The 16,825-nt window shown below is 40.5% G+C and overlaps 1 protein-coding gene and 1 long non-coding RNA gene across 8 annotated transcripts in view; both read left to right on the top strand.

The window, feature by feature from the left end:
- The window catches only part of LOC309638869, a 344,192-nt gene that overhangs the window by 68,819 nt on the left and 258,548 nt on the right, over window positions 1-16,825 (top strand). The gene's annotated exons all lie outside the window — the stretch shown is intronic.
- ATXN1 (ataxin 1) overlaps window positions 1-16,825 on the top strand; it is a 387,507-nt gene that overhangs the window by 289,630 nt on the left and 81,052 nt on the right. Inside the window, exons 8-9 of one of the 7 annotated variants that reach the window (XR_014251305.1) lie at window positions 11,369-14,053; window positions 14,104-14,220. The exons of the other annotated variants lie outside the window; for them this stretch is intronic. The gene's annotated coding sequence lies outside the window, so the exon portion shown is untranslated. Of the gene's footprint in view, window positions 1-11,368; window positions 14,054-14,103; window positions 14,221-16,825 lie in introns of those variants that run through there. 7 annotated transcript variants of the gene reach the window in all.

Raw genomic sequence — 16,825 nt, 5'->3', positions numbered from 1 at the left:
CGACGTCATATAGTATTTGTCTTTCTCTGTCTGACTTACTTCACCAAGCATAATATTCTCCAGGTCCAACCACGTTGCTGCAAATGGCAATATTTCATTCTTTTTTATTGTTGCCCCTCAATTTGTTAGGGAGATTTCACTGTAGAATTAGGAATAGGATTCACTGACGTAGAATTGCCAGGTGGAGGGACTCAAAACCCCTCTCTGCTAAGTCTCCCTCCAAGAAGGGGGGATCTTTTCAAGTCAAAGAGTAAGAACCTCAGCAAACAAGGTTATAGGTGTCTCGGAGCTTCCATTCATTGAAGGCAAAAGTTTTGAAGGTGTCACAAGAGGAGGGAGAACAGGAGCTATGGTGACACCAGTGGGTGGAGGAGAGGGGTGTGATCTGGACTTTGCTTGTTCCCACTTACTATGCACGGCCCCCCCTCCAGCTCACCCACGCTGTGAGCTCACGGAAGCCCCTCTGTTGGCAGAAACATTCGCTCAGTGCGTTGCCAAAGGACTGTGCGTCTGATACGTCTTGATGCAGAGTCTCCCTGCCTCCCGTCTCCAACTGTGTGGCCTCTCTAAGGAGAATCCTTGCTAGGAGCTGAGACAGCTCTGCTCCAACTTGGAACGAGTAGGAGTATGGCTCCACCGTTCTTTCTTGCACACAGAGGCAAAAAGCAAACCCCCGTGTCCTTCAGAAGTTGAATAGCCTATGTAAACACTGTCTTTGCAACAGGCGCTGAGATTCAGATATTAGAAGAAATAAATGTACAATAGCCATGAAGTGGGCTTAAAAGTCAATCTTGGCTAAACTTCGTGTTCTCTCTGTTTATTTCCATAGAAAATCATGAGTTTGGGACTGAATTGTGGTTGGTTTGCATTTGTCCTAGTGTGGTTGTCCTGATCGCTGCCTTGGTATGCAGGCATGTGTGTGTATGCGTGCACACTCAACGCCCCTCCCCGGCACACGTATGAAGCTTTGCGTGTGTCTGCCCTGGCCTTCCCCTCGGGCCTGCGTATAACCTTATAAAGTAGGAGGCAGCCCAATGTTTAACTCTGTAGCTTTTCACGTTCAAAATATTTTTGAAAAGTGCCCATTCAGAAGAAAAGGAAAGACTCCAACCCTCACAAGTCTGAAGATTTATACATTACTTTCCATCCTCTGATCTCAGAGCCGTACTAATCCATTCTTTAAACATTACTTATTTTAGTCATTGTTTCTCCAAGGAGAGGTGGGCAAAAGTAACTGTTAGTGCAATAACTGATTTTGCTTCTTTTTTTTTTTCTTCTGTGTCGTTGCCACTGTTAAAGTGACACCGCTGACTGCTCTGTGGGGGCCGTGTGCTGTGTTCGTTTTCGTGTGAATAATCGCACCCTTAGATGCATGTGGACTTCTGTTCTCTCACTGTATTAGATAAAAACCTTTAAAACAGGAAGGCCTGAAACACCGGTTGGTAAACAGCTCATGCTACCCTGGCAACTTGAGTTGCATGAACCTAATACAAAACTGTCCCCTCTCCTAATGTGCTTCCACTGAATTCCAACTGGGAACCGTATGGTTTCCTGTGCAAGTCAAAAAGAGGACCGCTGATACCCAGCCAGAGCGTTTTTTATGCCACAAGCCCGTAAGTGTGCGTATATCACATGTAAATCAGGGTCACCCAGGGTGACAATCCGCTCTGCAGCTCATGAGAAATTATGCAAAATTAGATGGATTATGTACACATTTTCAGTTTTTGTCTCTTCACAGTTGAAATCTTTAATTAAAATACACAGAAGAGAGGCGTAGTCTGTAACTAACTGTTAGGTATTACGTGCTCTGGTTGTGAGGTAACAGCCTTCCAAGTTATTTTTATGCCTCATTCTATCCAGTGGCAGCTTAGAAAGTCATCTTTCAGCTTCCCAAGAGGAATGTCTGTTTTCTCACTCTCTAATAATGCCTTCAGGTCTGAGAGTAAGGACTTGCACAGTGAATACAAATTAGGCAATGTCGGGGTTCTACGAAATGTGGATCGTTTGGGACTGAGTTTTATCCACTTGGGGCAGAGTAACAAGACCATTTGTGGGTGGCCACCTCCATGCACACCGTGTAGACATACTCAGAACACCAGCGTAACTCTAAGACTGTCTTCCTAATACTCTAGATGGTCTAATAGCTGAGCTGTTGTTAAATAAAACCATGCAGGTCTTTCAAATCATGCCCCGTTCATCCTCCACCTCTTAAGTGATGCAGACAATAAATGCATTTTAATATTTATTTAGAAAGTTGGCATCCTGGAACTGTTTCACAAGATAGCTCATTTGTTTGAAGGTCCCCAGGGACAGTGGCAGTTATACCACCATTATCTCTAGCCACCTTCACACCACAGAAACAAAACGCAGCGTAGAACACTCCAACTCAACGTTTATAGAGAACCTTGATGCAGTTGTAATTTTCACTTGATTCAAGTTACTTAGTGAGGATTTACATAATTTGCATTAATGTGTGACTTTCTATCATTTTCAGAGTGCATTTATGTTCCAACAGAGTATTTGCGGGCTCTATTCTCAGAGGCAGTCATGTGGTTGTGTGTACGTGCGTGTGTGTTGTATAAAAAGTTACTGTCCGCCCCCCCCACAACCCCAAGCCGTCCTCCGTCCTTGCATCTCTCTGCAGCAGAATAAATCTGCTCTGATCATGGCCAAGTAGGCCAAAGAATGAGGGCTCACCCTTTAGGAGCTCGGTAGATACGAGCATGAGCAGTTACTGGTCTGTCACCATCCCCACACACGTCCGCTGCCCTCCGCTGGGGTAGAAGAGTGGACTTTGCCCAACGCTGGCAGACGGCCACGAGATTCCTTCGGATGTGTCACTGGCTTTTTCCCTCCCAGCCTAACCTTGCTTGCCCCTAGCACCTCAACCCCTAGCAGCCTTGGAAATCTGCTCACCACACACGTCCAGCTGTGCTTCCTTCGTATACCTTTCTCCTCAAGGCTCCCCTTGCACCCTTGGTTGTTATATTTGCTGATTTCTCCAAAGAATGAGGTCCACCTTGGGCCTCACTTCTCTGAGAATGGCACCCCTGAGGCCCAGGTCCTCTCCCATGCACACCACTACACCCCACCATGAGGGAGAGTATCCCTTTTGATTGCAAGTCATTTGGACGTTTTGATTCATTCATTCTAAATATTATTTTTAAAAATTCTAGTGGTGATCATTTTGTAATGTGTAAAAATATTGAATCACTATGTTGTACACCTGAAGCTAATACAAGTCAATTATACTTCAATGAAAAAGATAAAAATTTATAAAATATACTTATAAAACTTGGATTATTACTGGGCAAGTGAGCAGATAGTAATGGAATGATCATAAGAATAGGCTTGGTTATTAATTACAGAGATAATGACTACAATAGATAACATTTATTGATCATTTCTTTTTTTTAACATCTTTATTGGAGTATAATTGCTTTACAATGGTGTGTTAGTTTCTGCTTTATAGCAGAGTGAATCAGCTATACATATACATATATCCCCATATCTCCTCCCTCTTGCATCTCCCTCCCACCCTCCCTATCCCACCCCTCTAGGTGGTCACAAAGCACTGAGCTGATCTCCCTGTGCTATGCGGCTGCTTCCCACTAGCTATTTTACATTTGGTAGTATATGGAAGTCCATTCCACTCTCTCACTTCGTCCCAGCTTACCCTTCCCCCTCCCTGTGTTCTCAAGTCCATTCTCTACATCTGCGTCTTTATTCCTGTCCTGCCTAGGTTCTTCATAACCTTATTTTTTTTTTTTTAGATTCATATATATGTGTTAGCATACAGTATTTATCTTTCTCTTTCTGACTTACTTCACTCTGTATGACAGACTCTAGGTCCATCCATCTCACTACAAATAACTCAATTTTGTTTCTTTTTATGGCTGAGTAATATTCCACTGTATATATGTGCCACATCTTCTTTATCCATTCATCTGTCAGTGGACACTTAGGTTGCTTCCATGTCCTGGCTATTGTAAATAGAGCTGCAATGAACATTGTGGTACATGACTCTTTTTGAATTATGGTTTTCTCAGGGTATATGCCCAGTAGTGGGATTGCTGGGTCATATGGCAGTTCTATTTTTAGTTTTTTAAGGAACCTCCATACTGTTCTCCATAGTGGCTGTATCAATTTACATTCCCACCAACAGTGTATGAGGGTTCCCTTTTCTCCACACCCTCTCCAGCATTTATTGTTTGTAGATTTTTTGATGATGGCCATTCTGACCGGTGTAAGATGATATCGCATTGTAGGGTTTTTTTTTACGTTTTTATTGGAGTATAATTGCTTTACAGTGGTGTGTTAGTTTCTGCTTTATAACAAAGTGAATCAGTTATACATATACATATATCCCCATATCTCTTCCCTCTTGCGTCTCCCTCCCTCCCTCCCTCCCTCCCTCCCTATCCCACCCTTCTAACTGGTCACAAAGCACTGAGCTGATCTCCCTGTGCTATGTGACTGCTTCCTGCTAGCTATCTATTTTACATTTGGTACTGTATATATGTCCATATATACACTACCACTCTCTCACTTTGTCCCAGCTTACCCTTCCCCTTCCCCGTGTCCTCAAGTCCATTCTCTAGTAGGTCTGCGTCTTTATTCCCATCCTGCCCCTACGTTCTTCATGACCATTTTTTTTCTTAGATTCCATATATATGTGTTAGCATACGGTATTTGTTTTTCTCTTTCTGACTTACTTCACTCTGTATGACAGACTCTAGGTCCATCCACCTCACTACAAATAACTCAATTTCATTTCTTTTTATGGCTGAGTAATATTTCATTGTATATATTGCCACATCTTCTTAGCAGAAGACCTAAATAGACGTTTCTCCAAAGAAGATATACAGATTGCCAACAAACACATGGAAGAATGCTCAACATCATTAATCATTAGAGAAATGCATATCAAAACTACAATGCGATATCATCTCACACCGGTCAGAATGGCCATCATCAAAAAATCTACAAACAATAAATGCTGGAGAGGGTGTGGAGAAAAGGGAACCCTCATACACTGTTGGTGGGAATGTAAATTGATACAGCCACTATGGAGAACAGTATGGAGGTTCCTTAAAAAACTAAAAATAGAACTGCCATATGACCCAGCAATCCCACTACTGAGCATATACCCTGAGAAAACCATAATTCAAAAAGAGTCATGTACCACAATGTTCATTGCAGCTCTATTTACAATAGCCAGGACATGGAAGCAACCTAAGTGTCCTCATTGTAGTTTTGATTTGCGTTTCTCTAATGATCAGTGCTGTTGAGCATCCTTTCATGTGTTTGTTGGCAATCTGTATATCTTCTTTGGAGAAATGTCTATTTAGGTCTTCTGCCCATTTTTGGATTGGGTTGTTTGTTTTTTTGATATTGAGCTGCATGAACTGCTTGTAAATTTTGGAGATTAATCCTTTGTCAGTTGCTTCATTTGCAAATATTTTCTCCCATTCTGAGGGTCGTCTTTTCATCTTGTTTATGGTTTCCTTTGCTGTGCAAAAGCTTTTAAGTTTCATTAGGTCCCACTTGTTTATTTTTGTTCTTATTTCCATTTCTCTAGGAGGTGGGTCAAGAAGGATCTTGCTGTGATTTATGTCAGAGTGTTCTGCCTACGTTTTCCTCTAGGAGTTTTATAGTGTCTGGCCTTACATTTAGGTCTTTAATCCATTTTGAGTTTATTTTTGTGTATGGTGTTAGGGAGTCTTCTAATTTCATTCTTTTACATGTAGCTGTCCAGTTTTCCCAGCACCACTTATTGAAGAGGCTGTCTTTCTCCATTGTATATTCTTGCCTCCTTTATCAAATATAAGGTTACCATATGTGTGTGGGTTTCTCTCTGGGCTTTCTATCCTGTTCCATTGATCTATATTTCTGTTTTTGTGCCAGTACCATAGTGTCTTGATTACTGTAGCTTTGTAGTATAGTCTGAAGTCAGGGAGCCTGATTCCTCCAGCTTCGTTTTTCTTTCTCAAGATGGCTTTGGCTGTTCTGGGTCTTTTGTGTTTCCATACAAAGTGTGAAATTTTTTGTTCTAGTTCTGTGAAAAATGCCAGTGGTAGTTTGATAAGGATTGCATTGAATCTGTAGATTGCTTTGGGTAGTATTGTCATTTTCACAATGTTGATTCTTCCAATCCAAGAATATGGTATATCTCTCCATCTGTTTGTATCATCTTTAATTTCTTCCATCAGTGTCTTATAGTTTTCTGCATACAAGTCTTTTGTCTCCTTAGGTAGGTTTATTCCTAGGTATTTTATTCTTTTTGTTGCAATGGTAAATGGGAGTGTTTCCCATTAATTTCTCTTTCAGAGTTGTCATCATTAGTGTATAGGAATGCAAGAGATTTCTGTGCATTAATTTTGTATGCTGCTACTTTACCACATTCATTGATTAGCTCTAGTAGTCTTCTGGTAGAGTCTTTAGGATTCTCTATGTATAGTATCATGTCATCTGCAAACAGTGACAGCTTTACTTCTTCTTTCCTGATTTGGATTCCTTTTATTTCTATTTCTCCTCTGATTGCTGTGGCTAAAACTTCCAAAATTATGTTGAATAATAGTGGTGAGAGTGGACATCCTTGTCTTGTTCCTGATCTTAGAGGAAATGGTTTCAGTTTTTCACCATTGAGAACAGTGTTGGCTGTGGGTTGTCATATATGGCCTTATTGATCATTTCTTATGTGCCAGGCACTGTGCTAAAATATCTATGAGCATCAGCTCATCAGAAGCTCATGACAGCTGTAAGGTACATGTACTCTTATCCTCATTCAGTAGAAAAGGACATGGAGGCTTAGGGTGGGTAGTAAATGGAGGAGCTAGTTCAGGAAGGCTAACTAGGGAAGCCTCTGTGGACATATCAAGGGTAAAGTCCCAGACTGGGGACAAACTTGGGGTTTGCACATAGATGATGTGTGGTACATTCCATCCCCTGAAACATCTTGAAATAGGAAAGCATTGACTAAATTCCAGACCGTGACTGATGTCCACATCAGATACATAAGGAACAAACAGAAATTTGTAGCATCATTTACACTAAGTTGTTAACACCTACAATTTTTAGAGTTTGGAGGATTACATAGTCAAACTATCCCAGTCTCACGAGTGATTCATGCTTCTGTTTCTTCTTTGATTTGACATATACCATGCTCTGTATTGCAGTGGATTTCTGCACTTGCTACTTTATTCCAAAGACTAAGCATTTCTGGAAGTACTCTGCTGGGGGTGGTTGAGGGGGGAGTTCATGTGTCAACAGAGAGACGTACCACTTAGTACGACCCCCCCCCATTTCCATTTTTGTACAACTACAAGAACTTTTCACAGGGAACCAGGGATTCAAAGATTAGAGGACAAAAATAATAGCACAGGGAAAAGTGTCTACTTTGTCAATGACAATAATTTGAGAAAGTGTACCTTCTACATAAAAACAGTTCAATGAAGAATTATTCATTAATTTTTCCATTTAATGAACATTTTAAGCACCTGTTATGTGCCAAATATCTTTTGGACAGTGTTCACTTCTCAATCTTTTGCTGTATTAGAGTAATTGGACACACACTCCCATTAATCACCCTAGCTCACTGCTCCTTCTCGTCCGTTATTCATTCATTCATTCACACAGTTTTTAACCTCAAGAGCCCTGAGGTTAAAGATGGAATTAATATGGTGGGCTTCTGAGAAGTTGACTTTTAAACCAAGTCTTTAAAGGAAGAATTATATTCTAAACTGGAGAATCATATTCTAAACATGGAAGTCCCATGTTGCTTCAATTTGTCTCTTCTTGATAAAAAGGTAAAACTTAGAAATCCCACACCAGTTGCTGTCAGTCATCCCATGCTAGACTTACGTAGTCCTGCCCTTCTATAATAGTCTGTAAATTGTCAAGAAGTACACATTTATATAAGTTATTGTTACTGAATATAATTTGACTTGAATTGATCATCATTGCTGGTGTAATTTTCAATAACATTGTATAGAGTTTGATAAGTATATGTTCAGTAGAACAATATAATTTGGCTCAGGTCTCAATGTACAGAGTACTATTGCATGGAATGGCAATATCCTTAAAATATGAGATGTTGATAATTTATGATTAGCCTTCTTAGGGACAGAGTCATGGATTTGTTCTTTGAACCCAAATGGCATCAATTGTTTGGTAGCTAGATATAGTATTCATAAAGCGAAAAGCAGGGTGGGCCATTAAAAAAAGGTGTAATTCCCTCTATTTGTTAAAGTAGGCATATAATCAAATGCTTTCTATTCTGATTTCCCTTAAGAACTATGGCTTAGAAATTATTGTTGGTGTTTGCCTTGCCTTCATGACAAAAAACTTCCAAAAATCCCAGCAGATGTTATCTATGAAACAAACTGGGGGTGGGGCCACTAATATTAGTAAAAATTCAGTCAAGATGGGATGGACCTTTTCCTTTTAACAGACAACCTTTTTTTTTTTTTAAAGTGTATTCTAGAGAATTAACAATTTGGGACGTGTGAAAGGAACACTAAATGTTCAAAAAGATTAAAATATCGGTGGGGTAGTTGCCTGTTGGACCCTAGGATTTATGTCATCATGTATTTCTTTGTTCACTAATGCATTCATTTATTCATTCAATAAATGCTTACTAAAAACCTATACTATACATTGTGCTAAGCCATATTCTACTGAGTATACAATGATAAATGAAATAGGGTTTCTGCTTTCCAGAAACTAAAGGTCTATGAGAGGAATTCAGCTATGTCCATGACATAATAAAAGGAGAAAGAGGTAGGAACTAAGAAAGAAATACATTGGAAATGGGATGGGATTCAGAGAGGGGTCTGAGGTATTGTATGTAGAGTAATTATTTTAAAATTTATGGTGTGCAAGGTAAGTTGGAGATTTGTTTAGAAAACATCTCTTTATTAAATAGAAGTTTATACATTGAGGAGAAGAATAATTATAGTTGACATTTATGGAATACTTAATATGTACCAGGCATTATATTAAGTGCTTTTCATGAACTGTCTCATTAAATCTCCACAACAACCCTCTAAGGTAGGCATTATTCTTTCTTATATTTTACAGATTGCTCTATTGTATACTCCATGGTTATAGCAAAAGCTTTGTCTGTATTAAAAAGCCATAGGGGTAGAGGGTACAAAGGAAAGTAGATGTGTAATGCAGTGTTAATTATTGGGCCAGTAAAATCTCTCTAATTTAGGTTTTGGGGGAGAAAGTCATTTTACATTAATTTGATCTAAATGATGGGATCCTTCTAAGAAAATAAGTTGTGTTACTTCAGGTACTCCCAGACACATACATTATTGACTAAAGTTTTTTCTCAATTCATAAACACTGCTTTACAGAAACGAGATAATGACCATTTGTTATCAGCACACTAAATGCAAAAATGGATGCTCAAGAAAGCCTGATATTTTTTTCCCACGAATAAATTAAACATTTACCTACAATCCTATTTACATTATTGACTTAGGTACTGATTCTGTTTCCCCTCACTGGGCATAATTCTCCTCACTCATTTGAAGGGAGGAAAAAAACAATTTAAAATGTCCTCACCTTATTTTTCCTGCCTTGAGATAATTCTTGCTTCCGGAAGAGATGGGGAGGGGTGGTAGTGGGCACAACTCACTCATGGATGCTTTTCTCAGCTGCTTCTGCTTTTGCTTCCTACCGAACTCTACTTCCCACCTGCCTGGGGAAAACTAGGACTTAGATGTTGAAATAACTCCTCTGGAACCTACAGTTGTACAATAAAAATATTTGTGCAAAAGAGATATATAATACACTTGAATTGTCACTTAGTGAATTTTATTTCTTTGCATAATGAAAGGTAAATGTTAAAGAAACCCCCCTGCCCGAATCAATACATTCCATTGGGATGCAAATCAATGAGGCCTTGCGTATCAATATCTAACCTCTGTTGAAGTGATCTCCAAGGTTCGAATTCAGTTTTTACTTTCATTAGAAAATAAGTTTTAAGAGGTACCTTGACAAAGACATAAAAATGAATTATGTATATTAAAATTACATATGCCTATATACCAACTGTTGTTTTGGTGCTTAATATGAATTAATTGGCCATCTTTTTATTCCATATAATCCTTCATATTTTAAAATTATCATTTCTGTTGGAGAAACCAAGGTGTAAGGTAATTTGCCAGGGGACACAGTTAGTATCCTAGGTAGGAAATTGGGTCCCTCGGAGAGTTGTTATAGAAATGAAATGAGGTTCCTGGTAAAATGTCTGAGATGTAATGACATCATCATTCTAGAACCCAGAGAGCCATACTTTCAGTCCATTGTACTGAACAAAATCCCTCAGATATTTAAATTGTACAACCTTATTAATTTAACTTTAAGGAGCCAGAAAAACGGACTTATCAGGAAATATTCCAATCTACCAATATATTTAGTAAATGGAAGGACAAAGGTCATCATCTCTTTCAGAGGCTGCAAACTGTATGTTATTTTCAATAAGCTGCTACCAGCTTAAGAAGGCAGTTACTGTGCTCGGATAGATAAACACAGACTAACTCAAATCAAGAGGCCCAAGTGAAGAGGTTCTACTGGATTTAGCTCCTTACCGTCGTTCAGCTGTGTGTTTTTAAACCAGTTTACACTTCATAAGCTGATAAAGCCTTGAGTACAAGTTTGAACTCCGAGAAGCGGGTTTGAGTAAGTCTAGACATTTGGTTATCTTCTGTCTAGCATTCATTTGTGTCGTGGGCGTCACATTCTGGGGATTAGCGTTTCATTATGCAGAAGCTGTTTTATCTTTGGCTTCCTTATAATAGCTTAGCGTGAATGCTGAGTGGAGAGAGAATGAAGGCCAGGGCTTTAGTAACTTCGGGGATCATACCTAAATGGGTTGGATAGATATGCATTATAACCTCACTCTCTTGATAGTTCAGTTGGTTAGAAGCGTCTTGCCTCCTCATTTAATGTGCAGTATACCAAGGAATTGACCAGGATTGCCTGAACAGTGAGATGATACGGTAGAAATCCATTTCTGTACCAAGTATCCGACACCTGGTATAAATGATAGCCGCGAGTGAGATTATCTGAGCTGTGGAAATCTAAGGGCCTGTGGGACACCTCTGAGTATATAATCACTGCCTGGTCACATTTTAATTAGCTTCTTTAGGCTCCAGAAAGCAGTTCAGTTTTTATCCCCTGAATTAAGCATGTCTTCTATAAACAGTCAGCATTTTATTTTCAAAACTCAAAATGAAACAGTGTTTGATTTTCCTGACTCTCTGATTTTTTGAGGATGTGTTTCACTTTTAGAATGTATACAGGAATTTGAATTGTTTGCCCAAATAACCATCTCTTTAATATCTATTTCCTTAAGCTACATCCTTCCAAAGGACATCTTGGCTTCAGGCTAAGTTCAGTGGCTCATAGAAATCGGCATTGTGTCAGGTGGGCTGCTGTGTCAGTGAAAAAGGCCAGACCAGCGTCATCCATGCAGGCTTTTTCTTCAGACACCAAAATGTAATGTCACGTGGATTTAAAAAGAAAAGAAAATAGTCATTAAGATGCACTGAGGACCAAGGTTACCGATTCAGTCCCAGTATGCACTTGTCAGATTCATTCCTTCATTTATTCTCTCACCCACTGACTCCCATTCATTCAAACATTCATTAAACATTTGTTGCATAAGATATAACTGCTAGATAGGCTTCCATTATTAGGTTCCCATTTTATGGACATGAACCCACAGTACAAGAGGGTCAGACTAAGAATAAGTGGATGTGATAATCCAAGTCTATAACAAAAAGGATGAGTCGGGAGTCTCACCTTCTACAAAATGAACACACTACATTTTGCACCTAAAAGCCAGTTTTTCCTTTTGAAAGGCAGTGTGGTATGTGGTAAGAACAGGAGTTTAAGAACTAGACAGGCCTGGGTTTGAATCCTGCATCTGTAATATGCTAGCTGTGTCATTTTGAGGACGTCCTTTTGAGCTTTGGATGGTCTTTGTGGAGCAATGGTTCTTACTTTGTAGGGCTGTGTGAAGATGAAAGATAAAACACGTGGCATGATCACTGGCACATTTGAACCATTTCAGCAAGTGCTATTTACCGTCCCTTTTCTTCCATTTCAAGCTGGTTTGGGTAGGAATTGGGAGAATCCTTTTCCCCCTGTGAATAGACAGATACCTCATCACCCCAATACTTGAGAACCTTAGGACTTTGCTTTGCAGACAGCCCCCAGAGGGCAGCACCTCGATGCCAGAAGGTCTGGTTTGGTGCCTGTCCCACTGGGTGGCAGGTACCCAGTTTTCCACCATCACCCCAGAGACTGAGTTTCCCACTGTTCATCCATTCTGATGACGCCTGTAGCTCCCAAGAGAGACAACAGCCCCACGGAGTGGCCTTGAGAGAAGCAAACTCTCAGCAAGGCTCTCCCCCTTAGGATGCCGTTGTTCCATTGCCAAACTCATGACCTTTGGGGAATTTGGAAATTTACTACTCTGTGGGGGGAGAGAGACAAAGAAATTCAAGATGAAGCTTTATCTAAAGTAAAGGGCTTTTATTATGAGTGTTGAATTGGGTTTGGATTTTGCACACCCTTCAAATTTCTTAGGGTGTGGGTGAGGGCGCCCTAGGAGATTTAATTATTTCCTTGAGAGGTGCCGAAGTTTGTGACACTGAGGCCCATTTTCTTCTGTTGTCCGTGGAGGTGGCGGATGCTGGAAGTTAAATTTCTGAAAGACGGAGACTGTTGCCATAGATAGAATTGTATGGATATTTGAATACAGTTAAGTACTTGGTGGAGTTTGATTTTGTTCTTTTGTTTTGGAAAGGGAAAATTAAAGTAGTGTACGTATGGGTAGAGGGGAGTGTGGGCAATGGAGTCATAATGCTCTAATGGGCTCCTGAGATAAGGAAGACTGGGTTACAGTATTAGTAAACCCTTAGGAGATAAGGACACACAGGAGGCTGCCTAAGGCAGTATATTAATCTTAATAGTCTCTCACGATTAAGACCCAACTTATTTCAAACTGAATTTCTTACCTTTGAGTGTTTGCATGCAAGGTCTGGTCTGGATGCCTGGGAACATGCACAGCAAAAGGGAAAGCTTTTAGAAGGTTTTCTGCTACTTGGCAGAGTTTGTATTCTATAGTTCACAATTCCTGGAATCAATATTTACATTAACTTAGATGGTAACATCTCAGAATTTGCATCCAAGATCCAACAGCATCTTTACTGCCTTGATTTAGCAAACCTGTATTTCATGCATTTAGTCATATGTTCAACTAACATGTAATATCTCCCCAAGCAAGCTCCTGGGCGATAGAGAAATGAATTAAAACGTACAAGTTGACCTCAAGAAGGCTGACAGTCTATTCAGGGAGGTAAGACAATAACTTAAACACAGGAACCACGTGGAATCATGTTATGAATCGAGATTGGATTCTAGTGGGTGGAGAAATTACTTCCTTCTGAGGAAATCAGAGAAAGGCCTGAGGTATATCTGAGCCAGGAGTTTGAATGACTAGAAACCGGGTCCCCTCTTTTCACATCATGAACCAGCAACCTCCACACTACGATGACATTCATTTTTCTCCCAGGTCAGTTATGGGCAAGAGTTTTATCATCCTTGAACCTCGTCATTGATCTGCACCCTTACTCTCGTTCTCTCCTATCCTTGCCTTACCCCCTCCCTGACTTCTTAAATCCTGATGCAGTCAGCAAGGGTTGTCTTGTTTTGTTTTTTAACCTTCAAGAAGAATCTGGGTGAGGGTTCCTGGGTTCCTGCTTGTCTTCGTAGGAAAATATCAGGTCCATGTTGCTACGACTGGGTGTAAACTTGCTCCCGTTTGCAGCAATAACCGGATTGTCACGGGCTTTCACTGAGCATGACCCATGAGTAGGACCCTGAATTTCCCTTTTTTTTTTTTTTGCATACTTATTAATTTATTACAAGATCTACCATTGACTTTAATTCAATATCCATGTTGAAGTAACATACAGTATTAGTAAGATTAATAGAGACAGCCAGACCTAGAGTCAATAAGACATGAAAATTAGTAATATATAACTATTATTGATTATGCCTAAGTTATTTTCAAGAGCATAGACTATGGCTAATATCAGGAAGCATCCTTTAGACTTCTATTTTCTGAGTATTTCACATCTTTTAGCATTGACCATTCTCATTCAAGATGAGCACTGTTATGCATGAGAGAACACTTAAATTCACTTTGTTCCACAGATGATGTGTTTGACCTGAATATATGTGATTCTGATATACTTGTCATTCACTGGAGGTTTCCAATTTAAAGGACGCTCATGATGAAGCCTTTAATTTGTTTTACTTATTGATTTTTGGCTGTGTTGGGTCTTCATTGCTGTGCGCAGACTTTCTCTAGTTGCGGCGAGTGGGGGCTGCTCTTCGTTGCAGTGCGCGGGCTTCTCATCGCGGTGGCTTCTCTTGTTGTGGAGCACAGGCTCTAGGCGCGCGGGCTTCAGTAGTTGTGGTACACGGGCTCAGTAGTTGTGGCTCGCAGGCTCTAGAGCGCAGGCTCAGTAGTTGTGGCGCACGGGCTTAGTTGCTCCGCGGCATGCGGGATCCTCACGGACCAGGGCTCGAACCCGTGTCCCCTGCATTGGCAGGCGGATTCTTAACCACTGCACCACCAGGGAAGCCTTTAGAAAATGAAGAAAAATTAGTAAAAATTAGAAAAATGAGTAAAGCAAAGGATTGCATCATTTTATATCTCTGAATTTTGTGTCTATTAACCCTGCTTAAAGCAGGGGACTTCATGTAGAAGGCATCCCCTTACATGGGTTTAGACAAACCACTGGTTAAACCCTCATCTCCCAAATATTACTACATGAAAAAATGCCAGACAGAGCCTGTGAAGTAAGTCTTAGTTAGAAATCCCATTGCAAGATCAGCAAGTCGTGTCTTCCTGTGCCTCACCTTTGTAAATCAGATTTATTCTTCAAAGGTCATCTCAGCTTCTTCTCCTCCATGAAAGGCCTTTCAGCACTTGTTTGGTTCTCTAATTGGCTTATGATAGTAGGCCTTGTATCATCCACTGGATTATAAACTCCTTCAGGGAAGAGACCTCAATTAAGCACACAGTGGAGTCGCAGTATTTCAAAATCGAAAGTATAATCAGGGGAGAGGAAGGTGGCCTGGGGTTGTGACTTGACCAGGGTCACAGAAGATAAGAGGCTGAAGCAACACAAGAACCCAGGTCTCCCTGTACCTGCCCCCATGTCATCTTCTATCTCACAGCTGCCATTTGGGTCACGTTCTTCATATGTTTTTGGTAATTTGATACCCATCCTCCATCCTCTCCAGTCAAAGAACATGAATCCAAGCTCAGTTCTTGAAGGGTTCATTGTAAAGCATGCTTTAGAGCCAGCTTAAACCTGCTCTTCGCTTTACTTTTCTCATCCAGCCTCAGTCAGCCGAGACATCACTTCCACAGAAGGCCAGCAGGGGGAGTCCACTTGTGTGGAGCTTCTATAAAACCAACTGTATTTTAAAAACCGCAGACCGCGATGTGTGAGGTGAAGGGGCCAAGAAGGGGACCTGGCTTCTGCATGTCTGAGAGCTTTTTAAAATGGTCTTGAAACAACCCTAGACCTCCATCAACTGGCTTTTTAAATTACACAAACTGCAAGTCAGATTCTTAACTAGGTTTAAAAAGTAGGTACACATCACAACTACAATTACCGTTTTGTTTTTTTTTTTTAATTTGCGTTTATTATGGTTGTGCTTTGCATAGAGAAGACAAAAGGAGAGGTAATTCTGCAGAGCAGGCAACCGCTCAGGGTAACCGTCTCCTGCTGATTTGTAAATGTCGGGGCAAAACAGAGTTCGTTTTTTTTGGGAAATAAATGTCAAAGCAAGTCAGAGTCATTTATTCCTTAGCAGGAAATATCGATCTGGTGACATTGTTCAATTATAATGACTGTTTCTATTGTGTTAAGTGACTGAGGTATATTTAACCAATTTCTGTGAAGAACGAAGCGCACTGTGTCATTGGATTGGCTAAATGTTAGAAGCCCTGTGTTGTTTTAGCCAGTTCCTTTGTTCCATCACCAATATTTATTAAGCACCTCCCATGTGCCAAACATTCTGCTGGCGGCCAGGATAAGAAGTAGGTTTTGGAATTGGACACACTGGGGTTCAAATCCCACTTCCGCTACCTACCTGTGAGAATTTGGACAAGTCAGTTAACCGTATTGTCCTCATTTTCCTTACATTAAAGCCATAGAGGTTATTCTGAAAATTACAGAATACGCGTCATGAATTTAGACAGCGCCGATCAGATGGCATGGCCTAAGTTATCATTAACTTTCATGATCGTCCTCCTCATGTTCCTTCTTATCATAGCCCTCATCCTCATCTTCAGGGTACCTATTTGGTGAAAGAAATGTTTAACTCAGCAGCTTAACATGAACACATTTACCAGCGAACTGGATCTAGAAATGGGGGGCAGGGAGCAAACGTGAAAGCCAGCTTTGGTGATGACATTATTTAAAATAACTAGTGTTTATTTAAAAATTTAAAAGAGACACTAAGTCACATTTCACAAGGCTATACCATCCTTAAGGGTACATTCGAGGAGTATGCATTAAGGTACCTATAAGACAATACTTTCTTCCTCAAACTCCCGGCCACCCCCCAGCCTGTTTGTCCTCCTGCCTGTTCCTGAGATGTCACCAAGGTTCTCCCAAGCGCTTTCCAGCCCTGCTTCTGCCAGGCTCGTGGTGACCCTCTCCTCCCTCCATCCCTCCCTGTGTTCATGGTATGACCCCCAGACACCCTTCTGGAATGTTTC

The sequence above is a fragment of the Balaenoptera physalus genome, assembly GCF_965194825.1.
Source record: "Balaenoptera physalus genome assembly, chromosome: 11".
In the NCBI taxonomy this organism is placed as follows: Eukaryota; Metazoa; Chordata; class Mammalia; order Artiodactyla; family Balaenopteridae; genus Balaenoptera; species Balaenoptera physalus.
The sequence above is the reverse complement of the archived record's forward strand: the minus strand, read 5'-3'. Positions and strand labels throughout refer to the sequence as shown.